General features: G+C 41.3%; 1 protein-coding gene across 2 annotated transcripts in view; it reads left to right on the top strand.

Annotated features, from left to right (window-relative positions):
* The first annotated feature begins 4,990 nt into the window (after positions 1 to 4,990).
* kifc3 (kinesin family member C3) overlaps positions 4,991 to 12,738 on the top strand; it is a 52,555-nt gene continuing 44,807 nt past the window's right edge. For both annotated transcript variants that reach the window (XM_069661973.1, XM_069661957.1), the window contains exon 1: positions 4,991 to 5,129. The gene's annotated coding sequence lies outside the window, so the exon portion shown is untranslated. The remainder of the gene's footprint in view (positions 5,130 to 12,738) is intronic.

Here is a 12,738-nt window from a genome sequence, read left to right as displayed (position 1 = left end):
TTTCAGGTGGAGGTAGACCCCTCATGATTCTTCTTCTCTGGTGGATTTTCTCTCTGTAGTGAAACGAGGTGTCATCCTTTTGTTAAATGCACATTAAATTGAACTGAATGAAAACAGCAGTCAGAAATTGATGGGGGTAAAAAATACCTCTCAAAGGTCTCTAAATCTGGATTTTCCTCCTCTGTGGGTTTTTCTCTCATGTACTTTTCATTTGTCTCCTATCTCCCTAATTTAACCTTTTCCTAAGTTCCTCTCACTGAGGAGAGATGCAGTAAAAAAACATGTGCAAACATGAGACAGAATTTAGTGAAATTAGGCGTCAGTCCTCAGAACGACGGCTTTAACTAGTCGGTGACGTTCCCTGGGAATCTGTGTTTAACTATGCAACAGTTAGCTTCTACCGAGTAATCTGATTGGATAGAGGCATTCCATAAGTGGTGATATAGAGTAGCCTACAACATCACTGGGACTTTTCACTCTGCGTATCACTCCACCTCAGCAGGTGTTCTGATTATTGTTGATCAACACAGCAGACTGTGTATGGCTGTGTTCGAGATGCCGTACTATATACTACATACTATATACTACATACTACATACTACATGCTATATACTGCATACTGCGTTGGGCGGTAGTCTGTAGTATGGAGGAGCTTTTCAAATTCATTTCGCAGTATGCTACGCCAGGCGGAAGTAAACAATAACCTCCGCTTCTTTAGCTGCAGCGCCCCCTTCTGCTGGAATGCTGCTGCTGTCCATCATTTCAACTGCCGCTGTGACTTTCCAGCGCTTTGCATTGTGGGATACAGTAGGCGAGGTAGACTGGTCCGATGCATACTGGAGATTTTCTCAGAATCGGTACGACATCCGGGTATTTTTGGCACACTGCACATAATGCTTTTGTTTGCATACTACATACTACATTTTGGCCAAATCAGTACTGCTAGTATAGTACGGCGTTTCGAACACAGCATGTGTCTACACTGATCAAGCTGGTACCTCTGAGTCACGCAGCAGAGTCTTGTTTCACTGGTTGATGATAAATTAAAACAGATAAATGTGCATGATAACAACAGCTGATCTGTGGTAACCTGGAGACACAGAGAGCAGGAGAGTGTTTGGGTTGCTAGGCAACAGAAGGCCAGCTGTAGAACTAGTTGAGTTGGTGGAGCATAAAGTAATCAGTTGTTGATTATTAATGTTTACTGCTATTCGCCGCTTGTGTAACGGTTGTATAAAAGCAATATCACACTCGAGGCTGTGGTTCGCTCGGAGGCGCTCGTGCCGCAGATGAGCCGTGAGGATTTTCAGAACAACAATCCCTCTCATGTGATATTGCTGTAATATAATATGACTTACTGTCCAAATAATAACGGGGACACTGTTTATTTCTGTTCACTTCCTGTTTAATTTAAAACAACAACATAGAACATGTGTGAGAGCAGAGACAGAAGTAGTGGACGAGGTCACTGTGACATTACCCATTGGTTTTCGGACCTTTTTGAAGCCTTGAGTTCAGCATTGTTGTCATCGCCATCTTGTTTTTTTTAGCCATAAGTGACAATATTTGGATGTTTAGTTTACAGCAGCTAATTTGGGGTGGAGCTGGAGAGGTGCCAGCGTCAGCCTAAGTTCACACCTACCACTAGCCCTAGCTTGGCTAGCAAGATGCATCTGTAATTCATGGTAACTGTGATTTCAACTGGGATGCTAAACTTGGCTTGAAAATTGTTCATAAGCTTTGAACAAGAAAGAGCAGCCGACTCCTCAGAGTTCCTTTAGTACGACGGAAAGCTCAACAAGACATTTTAGGTCATTGTAGCAGGGACTGATCGGAACAGGCCCTGAAGCACAACCTGCTTTATGGTCTAAACTCTAAATGAGAAAATCATGTACAAAATTAATATTATGTTCCATTGAGGAAGAGCTGACACGAGAGATCGAGACCGTAAACTCATGAGGAAAATGTTTACTGAGGTTATAATTCAAAAGAGAAGTGGGCTCTTTTTCTCATAGTGTGACTTCTCTTTGCAACCAGCGGAGTCACCCTGGTCGTTAGAAAGAATTCAGGATGACGGCACTTCACACCTGGAGGCTTAGTCCATCTTTAATCTCTGGCAGAGAACAAATTACCCAAATGGTCAAGTTAAATACTTCTTACGCTGCTCGACCAGCATGAACATAAACACAGAACAAAGAGATGAGAGGAAACACTCATCTTAACAGAAACCAAATGCTGAGGTGAGTTTTCTCCAACTGATTGGATGACCCTTTGTTAGGAAGATTTGATAATAATTGTTCAGACGGAGATGGATGTACATCTCGCCAAACATTAAATATGTGCAGCTACAACTGAAATAAGTGCAGCTACAACATAATACAATACTGTCTGGACCAGTCAAGGAACATTAGTGATATAAAGGACAAGAAATATCTTGATGTGTACTTAAACTGAAGACCAGCATGTAGTGAGCGATGGACAAGACCACGTTAAGTGAAAAATGAAGTGCCCGGTTGTTTTTGAAACTGCAGAGCATGAATTATATCATTTATAACGTATATCAGATGTGACATGCAGTATATTTATCACCTCATATTGTGATTCATGTGATTTATATGACCTAGTACTTTTTCTGCGCTGTAACTTCTCGAGAAGTCCTCTTAAAAACAGAACATATGTAAACATATACGTATATTATATCGTTTTAAATATGTATATAGTTGGGATAATACAACAGTAGTCAGACTGTGAACACATCAGTTAAATCACAGTTTGTCAGTCCACGAGTCATTCCACTGGCAACAACATGTTTTTATGAATCAGTTATTTGCATTTAAATGTATTTTTGGAGAGGTAAGTTTATCATTTTATAAACTGAGGTTATGATAACAATGTCTAGCCATATTTTTTTGAAATATTAGCCTGATTTAAAACATAATTTCTTTCTCTATATCCTTGTGATGACTTGTTAGCCCTCTATCTTGGGGGATTGTAAAAATGTAAACACTTAGCTCCTAAGCAAGAGGTCGCTGTTTCATTCTTTAATAGAAAGTCAGTGTAAAATTTAAAATAAGAAGCGGCATTTTTAAGCGCCGCAGATCTTGTGTCCTGTTTCCTTCACTGTGATTTTGTTTTAAAAGCAGCTTCATGTTTAAAAGTAAAGGCAAGAGAGATGTGTGATGTATAACTTGATGTCTTTGTTTATTGGTCCTGCTGTAAAAAGAGACATACAGTGTATACCTCTGTCATCTGTAAGTGGTCAGAAAAAGAACTCACAGCTCTGTAGTGATGAATAAGCTGAACTCGGTATAAAGACGGCTGTGTTTCTCTGCTCTGTTCAGCTGTGTTTGTTATTTGTTTCCTGGATGTACCGTCCAACACTCGATAACTGACCTCTGATGACTTTCATGATTTAACTCTGCTGGTTTCCAGTGTGTAAAGATCAATTCTGTGTTTTAGAGCTCCGTCCTGAGCAGGGTTTATTTCAGGGTCAGAGGAAAACTTTTCTAGTTTTGATGCATTGGTACAGTTTAGATGCAGACACCAAATAGCTTCAAAACCAAATAAATACTTTAATATGTATGTGCGCTTGACAAATATCATCTGCTGCAAAAGTAGGCTGACATATTAAATCTGAGTCACCGCTAAATTCTGAAGGGTATTCATTTAGCTAACTAAGGTACCCTTTATGGTGTCCTGTGGAAGGATATAAAATCTTACTATCTTATTGAAATTAGAAGCTTGGCCTTTTTAAAACCTTTTTAATTGTTGACTTTATTAAATCAATAATAATATCAATATCTTTCAAACTGTAGATTCACAGGACAACTTTTCAATTGTAAGTCCACTTTAGCCATAATGCATGTTAGCTTGGCAGTGCTAGCTAGCTTGAATGTGCGCAGTAGTTTTTTTAGCCTATAATGTTTTTTTTAATTGCCTTTCTTTCTTTTATTTTGAAGAAACTTACAAATATAAAAACCTCCATAGATCAAAAATTCTTAACAAAAAAGTAGTAGTTGGTCTTGTTGTCACTTAGCCATGTAGCCTCATACTCTTCCAGTAATTTTCCACTGACCGCTGCTGGAGGGCGCTGGTCAGCTGAGCTCTCTGATCAGAAACAGAGAGCCAGGCCTGTAGGAAGGCATTCTGTAGAACCCATGTTTAGAAAGTCAGGAAAGTCTTCAGGAAGCAGAGGAAGCTCTCATTGTGTCGGTCTGAGCAGAAAAGGAAAGACAGAAAACAAAGAAAAAGCGGGAAAAGAGGAACAATGCAGAGCTGCTGAATACAGGAAGCGTCATCACCACTGCCGATTACTGAGAGGAGTAGAGGAAGACGTGTGACCTAAATGTCGTCTGGCACTTATTGTGTCGAGAATTAACAAACAAGATATTATTTGTTTAAGTGTGATCTTTAGAGGTGTATTTTTCAATTTGGACACAGCTAGCTGTTAACTCGGCTAGGATTTCAGCAAATATAACAAAGATTCTAAAAGACATGCTCTATCCTAGCTTTCAATATCAATATATAATCTATAGCATAATTAAATTGTAATTGTAATTCGAATAAAATCTAAAATTCTCATTGCAGTACTTGAAACAGAGTATAATTCTATAGATTGTTGTATAGCTGCTTTTATTTTAAGTAAAAGTTATCAGTATTTCTTTAACCATGATACATACGATATAAAGTGATTAGGAGTATCATAATAATAGGAATGTCAACAAATATTCCTTAATTTGAATCCTGGAACTCCATCTTTAATGTGGTCCAAATTATGCCACAAATCCGGCCCGCCCTTTTCTCTGAGTTTTTTTCTCGCCCATGCGCGCTCAACTCACTGAACTGACACATGTCCCACAGTCCGTGAAGGCAGCACAGACAGCAAGCAGCAGTCTTGACTTTTTAGCGGCGGTGAGCAGCTGAGCAGCGAAGCAGTACACGGAGCCTCCACCGCTGGAAAACTGGAAACTACCGACCTTAACAAGCGTGTTTATACTTTTTAAATCACATTTCAACACCTTAACACTTTATTGGAGTAGAAGTGTGAGGTATTAACTCCGAGAAAGAGAAGAGAGGACGAAAAGAAGAGAAGGAAAAGGAGGGAGAGGAGTCGCTGCTTGGGACCAGAGGTAAGGAAAAGTTTGGTGTCTTAAAACTTTGTAGTCCTCTGACTTTCGCGGCACAAAGTCCTGCTGTGGTGGTTTACGGGTACACAGGTCCCCAGATGGCTCAGCTGTCCCCGTGGTGTTGTTTAGCTGTTGTCCTTTATATGAACCAGCGGTTAAAAGTGTCAAACAGTGCAAATCTGATTCACTTCACTGTGTGTGACCCTGTGGCTCTTTTCATACAGCCGTCCAGCAGTTTCCATCGCTTCAAAGCTCTTTTCTCTGTATAACAAAAGAGGCCTCACCTGGTCAACACACACAAACACACACACGTGTTTGTGTGTCTATAATAGCGATGACTGCAGGGCTGGAAAGTATCGATATGTATTGGTAATTATTGATAACTGATAAATTGTTGGTAGTAATGACACATGCTTCAGTCTGTCCGACAAAACTCGATAAAAAACGTTTCAAATCAGATAAATTCAACAAAATATCAGTGGTGGAAGTAACCAAGTAAATTTACTCAAGTTGATTACAAGTATTTATTCTTTATGCCTCTCTCTTCTCCAAATATTGCACTTTGTACTGCAGCACATATAACTTTAGCTACTTTATGGATGAACAAAAAATGATAAACTAGTACATTATTATGCATATTTAGGCCTATATGTTAGGGCTTGAAGTTATGACAAAAAACATGATCTCAATAATTTGTATATATATTAAAAATATGATGTTTGATCATTTTGACAATTTGAAAAGTATCGTGATAACAATGAAGGCTTGAATAAACCATTTTATTAAAAGTCCTGTGAGGAGTTTGTAGCTGGTTATGTAATGGCCTGAAATTAATACTGGTGCCTCTATTTGAGCTACAAAAGCAAACAAGACCATCAGGGCCAGGATTGATTATTTCTGTATGGTTATTTTTAATGCCTAAAACCGCTGCAGGGGGTAGGCGTCAGAAGAGGCATAAACTTTGCTCTGCCAAATCAGCCCTTTTTTTCCACAGCACAGATCCACAGCGAGTGATATGTTTGTTTTTTAAAAGAAACCATTTTTTGTTTTTTGTAAACGAACACATGTGCAGGATAAAATCAGCCAAGAGATAAGAGGGACCACTTTGTCCACAGGGGGCGCCAAAATCAACACAAACTGAAAGTTCGTTATAGGAGCTTTAACATCCGCTAAAGTTATCCATCACGTGTATTTAGGGGCAACATATATATTTTTAAAGGACATATATGCCATTTAAAACTGTGAAAAAAACACTGAATAAAACAATTTCACATTAAAAATCTGTAGGCCTATTTTTCTTTACTTTTTAGCAGACGCAGGACGTTAGGATAAATCGATTTACAGTTTACTCTCTTGCATGAAAGGCAGTTGATCCTCATATTGCAGAAGTTAACAAACAGAGACACTTTGACTCTCTTGCTTCATAAAGTAGCACTAAATCAGAACTACAAACGAAGGTTTGTTGCAGTGACAAACCCGCAAAGAATAATAATAAACCTCTGCATCTTTAAGCACCACTTTAGCCTCTATTAGCTCCTAGTTTTGTTTTTTACAAGACACTTCCTGTCTGGTTCAGTTGCAGCTGTTTTCACACAGAATTTGGAGATTTGTTGTTCTTTCAGTGCAGTGCAAGTGATTCGGTTGTAACTGAACTGTTGGATCCTGCTCAGTAGTAAACATGTCTGTAAAAAGCAGATGTTGAACATATGAGGACTTTCCAGCAGCTTCTTTCATTCCCTTAAGCCTATTACACGCCTGATTAAAAACCCAGTCCTGATTGTAAACCTGAGCCTAAACTCAGGAATAAACTCTGAACACGTTGAAGAAGTTGCTGGACGTCTTCACTCTGCAGGATTTATGTGTTTTTCCGGCTCTCATGAGAACATTTGGGACACAGACACACTACCCGGTTTCCTGTTCATGCTGTGTGTGTGTGTGCTGTGCAGTATTGTGGGACGGAATCACTGCAGGGATGATGACAGTAACATCAGTGTGTTTGGTTGAGGAGGCGGCTGGCTTGCAGGGCGTGTCCGCAGAGACTGACCGCTCCAGCAGAAGATTTTCTATAAATAAGTCTGGTTTTGTCTGCAGGTTTTTTTGTGCCGAGGCTGAGCAGCAGCCACATCACTGATCGGATACTTCACTGACGTGGAAGGAGCAGAAACTGAAGTCCCTCGTCTGGTTGTTTATTTCTTTCAATAAGAGGAGCCGTGTCAACAAATGAAGCTGAAAAGAATTCTGGCAAAAATGGTGCGATGAAATAGATTTCCTGTTGGGCAAAGAAAACTATTGTTCTGAATTATCCCAAGTAAAGTCAGGCCAATAAATTCTCCATGTGTGCAGATGGAAAATAAAAACCTAATCATGCCAACATTTGCAAAGGATCGGCTTTATGAATAGTTTAACCTGAAGGAACTTGTACATTTTGAAGTTCTGTTACAGTTTGTGCCTCGGCCTGCACGGTATGAGAACACTGCCATGTGCCATTTCGTTGTTCAAAGTTACGATGACGATATATCTGCTGTTCTGTTCACGTCCAAAATAAGTCCAAAAAGGTTTTTTTTCTTTAGCATGCTACGTGGCTTGTTTACATAAAATATTTTTTCTTATTCATTGCAATAAATTCAAACTTTTGCAATGTGTTCATTGCGAATGTTCCCATAGGGATCATAAAGTGGCCTCTGGCTACATGATGGAAAACTAGTTAGCTCTATCTGCCTCTAAATGCTTTGATACTGTAGTTTACAGGGATGGAGTTATAGTACTCTTAATTTGAGTTACATAATGAAACAATTTGTCCAATTTGGTTTGGAACAGTTGCACCAGAAATGAATCATTACTTTCTGCATGATGGCGTCTTGTTGCCCGTATGACCACAGAGATTGTTTGTTCTTCCCTGTAATGACCAACAGGAGTGTTACATTTGCGCCACGACTGATGGCAAGCAACATCTCCTCATACCTTCATGTTTGTGCGGGTCGAACACAAAGAGCTGTGGTTGGCTTTGTGACACAGTCGCAGTTTGGTAAGCTTCAGAAAAGCGGGTGTGGTTTTGGATGAAGTATTACGGTTAGGATTAGCTTTGATTCTTTTTCATTACCATTTTTTATGAATGAGTTCAGTGCTGGATTGAGAGGGTCGGATTCAGGCCTGAGCCTGCCACTTGAATGTGTTTATTCATTGGGTTGTTCTTCTTTGTGAGGACAGTCTTCCACCAGCACGCAGCTTGTGCCTTTCTTAATGTTTCTGTGGTTGTATTATGAGATGTATTAGTAGATGCTGTTTGGCACGTCCAATCAGCCTTGCTGCCAGTTTTCCATGTGGCCACCCCTGATACTGCAACAAGTAAAATCTCCTGTGGCCCAAAGCTTTGTCCCTGAACCTCTCATAAAAAAAGGTTTTTATTTGGTCTTTTATGCCTTTATTTCTAGAGAGGACAGTGGATAGTGTTGGAAACAAGGGAAGAGAGAATGGGGGATGACACGCAGCAAAGGGCCGAGGGTGGGAGTCGATCCCCGGGCCGCCGCATGGAGGTCTGTAGCCTCTGTACATGGGCCGCCGATTTATCTGCTAAAGCGGGGTACGCACTACAAGATAATCGGGCCGATTTTGGGCCCGATTCCCCCCTTCTGACAATCGTAAGCCAAGTCCCGATTTTTTTGATGGTTCTAAAGATGATCTTGCCAGATGTTCCTGTGGTGTGAGGGATGTTCAGAGTTCTTTAACTTCCCCCGATTTTTTCTTCCTGAATTTTCTGTAAGAAGTCCAAAAACTATCATCACCAATTCTTCCTGTTGTCCTCCGCCATGTTTGTTTACTCTAAAGTGGGAGAAACTCTACTGAGCATGTGCAGTGGGCAAAACAACCTGGAAACATTTGTATTGAGGTTAGAGACGCCATCTTTGAGTCCAGTATCCAGTTCTTCTTCCTTTCTCGTTGAGACATCGTATCGTCCTGTTTGGACTGTAAACGTGCGAGCTTAGCCATTAGCCTCGCTGCCTCTCACCAGCATCAGTTTTTGTTCTTTTAATTAACCTCATAAATCTCAAAGTATAAAGTATTATCACCCACAGATGTGTTGAAAGAAACTGATGCTGGTTAGAAACAGCTAAGCAGGCTAATGGCTAAGCTAGCATCATATCCTCATGTTGCCTTCCCATGAGTGCCTCTCTTTGTGGCGTTTCCTGATAAGAGGATGTGTTTGGATAGTTGAGGTATTTTCACTACAGAGATGACTCACAGAGTAACTTTTAGCACATGATGTGTTCACTGGTATTTCATTGAAGTTGATGTAACCGCTCCTGGCTCTGTTTGGCCTTCAGCTGTGTTTCCCGTGCTGCAGATCCTTCTGCTCTACATGGTAAAAGGATTCTGCGTCTCGGTAACAAACGCATACCAGAAGCAGTCGGTCCGTCCTCACAGGAAACCAGCTTCATTCACTTCCACTGCTGAGCTGCAGTCACTCAGAGATCATTAAAGATTAACCGAGTGTTTGCCGAGTTCAGGGTCAAACCTGCTGAGATATTCCTGCTAATACTCTGCAGGTTTTTATTTAATAACAAAACAAGACAATGGCTGTAACCAGCTTCTATAACTGCATGGACTAAAGCAACTTTTTTCAAACCACATCTGTTTTACTGTTTTAAATGCCACTGTCCTGTTCAACTCAAGGTGTGACACACTTCTCCCAGTCAGCTGCGTTCCTCTGTTTGAGACACTGGTAAGAATGAGTGCTGCTGCTGCTTTTAGTTGCTACAGACTTTGAACAAACTTACAGCGGAAAGTCATTTGCTCGACGACTGAGGAGCTTTTTTTTGGGAAAGAACATCTTGGACAAAATGTCTCATACAGAGTGCAGTTTGCAAACAAAAGAAAAATCTTGTGTGTGGCAAAAAATATTCAAATCCAGATGGGATTTTGGTGACTAATAAGATTTTAGATGCGAAAAATGACCAATATAGTGAAGCTTTAAGCTGCAATAAAAACCGATCCTTTTTAAAGTGGATTTTTGCACTGATACAAACACACAGCGGCACTCAGGCGCTTGTTTTCTTAAACAAATAACAATCTCAGAACCCGTTGGCGATCATCTGACGAGGATATAGCCTCTGGGAGCGACGGCCAGAATTGTAGAACTGACATGAATCAATTTTTTTCAGCACCCCTGTCACACTGCCTCCGCCGGCTTGCCTTCTTCCCATAATGCATCCTTGTGCCGTGTCTTACCCAGGGAGGCAACGCACATGCACCCGGCCATCCACATGATGTTAAGAAAACGTGATTCATCAGAGCAGGCCGCCTTCTTCCATCGCTCCGTGGTCCAGCTCAGATGCTCATGTGATGAAATCTAGCAGCAATTGACAAGAGGGGAAAAGCAGACAAGCAGTCCGCATGTTTTATGACAATGCACTCAGTTTGACTGGATAATGACTGGAGCATGACAAGGATAATGTTACACTTCCAACAGGAGAACATACCATACCATGAGAACAATTTAACACACAAGACACAAGTCTGGTATCGGCCTTTTTAGTCGTCAGGTACGCATTCCTTCTCTCAGGTCAATGTTCTTGTTCAGGACGAAAATCAACATTTATAACCTCTCTTGTTAGAGCAGAAGGAGACGCTACACTTTAACCTACCAAAACTGAAAACTGGCAGCCTGACCTAGAATGATGCCAAACAGACACACTGCATTCTACTATGAAAACCAGTCGTTGGTAGAACGTAGTAAGCGGTTCTGAATGCATCCAGTGTCTGTCCCTTTTCTCTCAGGGTTTATAGGATGTTTGTAAGATGTGGAGAAGATCTGATTAGACCAGAAAGAAGCAGCACGAGCCTCATCTGAGGAAATGTGATTTACTGCTTCATAATCAGATTCAGGTTGTTCAGAGTTTGTCCAGATTCAATCTGTGTGTGAGGCTGTGGGAAACGCTGCAGTCTGAGCAGCGTGAACAACCAGGTGAGATGAAAGTCTGTCTGAAGGAAACGGGACAATCTTTACGCCTGGATCCCACAGGAGCCGTCAGTCCGCCCACAGGAAGCGTGTCTGATCAAGCAACTGGATTCGCGAGATCACAAGATTGCGGGAGAACGACGTTATCGCGTGAGAATTGCGAAATCATGCGATAACATCAATGTAAACGGAGCAACACACAAACAACAGTTAGAGGTTGATTATCTGCTCGTTTGGAGATCATTCTTTGGTTTTCGTGCTTCTACCATGGCTGAGTACACGACTCAGTTAAAAGTGTTCTTTTTTCAAGATTTCAGTGTGTTGATCTTAAAAGAACGTAAAAAACGGGAGTCTGTACCGGACTGTACGTGGTGTTTTATTTTGAAATGACCGGACGCTCTGTGCTGTTTTCTGTGTGACTTCCTGCTTGAAGCGGCCTCCGCCAAGCATAGTCCCGACGCGTATCTTTAGCGGAGCAGAGCGGAGAGACGCTTCTGGGACGTGCCGGAGACGGACCGCGGCGCGTGCTGTGGAATCACGAGCGCTGACTTGAACGGGCGCGATCGACTCCGGGGGTCGCGGCGCACACGGAACGTGCCGGAGACGGATCCTGTGGAGTTTGAGGGTTAGACAGCCGCCCATACTGTCAATAAGTTGTGGCTGTTGGAATGGGAACATAACATTATGTAACACCACACTGATCTGTATGTTGTATTATTATAGTGGATCTGAGGAATCTTTTATCTGCTTTATAACAGTGACATCTTTGCTTTGATCAGCACTGATGCACTGCTGCATTGTCTTGTTGTTGTAGCTGCTTTATTTCTACTCACAGCGCACACTGTTGCATCCCTTTTTTTAGGGGCATGTGGGGTTGAGTTCGTTAAATGGAAACAATGCGACCAGGACTCAACACATTGTTGGCTTAACTCTGGTATTTGTTATCAAAAGGAAACATTCATAATAACGCCACACTTCAAAGTGAAATATGTCCTTTAGTGACGTCATATATTTGTTGAGCTTAGTGGGTTTTATTATGTTTAAAGTTGCTGTTGGCTGGATAACTGCCGTGGTGATGTGGTTCGTGTTCTGAATCTGTGGTCAGGGATTGATTTGTTCTCTGAACTTGATTTACTCGTCAGACGTGACCCTGACAGCGTGGGTGTGGTGTCTGACATGTAACGTTTTTTTAAACATGATGACGTCACAGACACTGAACGCAGCATGACAGAAAATTAACTGTCAAACTGTGTGAGAAAAATGCTGCAACTGTAGAAATGAAAGTGACAACAATGAGCAGTCTGTTTCAGTGTGTGTGTTAGTCTGATCTAGTGTGTGTGTGTGTGTGTGTGTGTGTGTGTGTGTGTGTGTGTGTGTGAGAGCACAGCTGGGAAAGTGTTATGTAACACGTGTTTGATTGAAACCAGACAGCAGCAGACTGGTCAGACTGTTCCAGCTGAGTCCAGCAGGTGGAGCTGTTGACCGCATGTCCCATGATGCCGCAGGGCGCCTGGCTGGTTTCTGAAGACACCGCCATGAGCAGCTTCTTTTTGATCAGAGCTTTCTAAATGATCATTTTCAGAGAGGATATTTGATTATTTATGTCGTCACTTAAATAATTTAGCCCAAACAAAAAAGTCCCTCAAAGTTTTCCAG

This window comes from Semicossyphus pulcher, unplaced genomic scaffold (assembly GCF_022749685.1).
Source record: "Semicossyphus pulcher isolate SPU_LCO1_2020_fin unplaced genomic scaffold, fSemPul1.0.p SCAF_1, whole genome shotgun sequence".
Classification (NCBI taxonomy): Eukaryota; Metazoa; Chordata; class Actinopteri; order Labriformes; family Labridae; genus Semicossyphus; species Semicossyphus pulcher.
The sequence above is the reverse complement of the archived record's forward strand: the minus strand, read 5'-3'. Positions and strand labels throughout refer to the sequence as shown.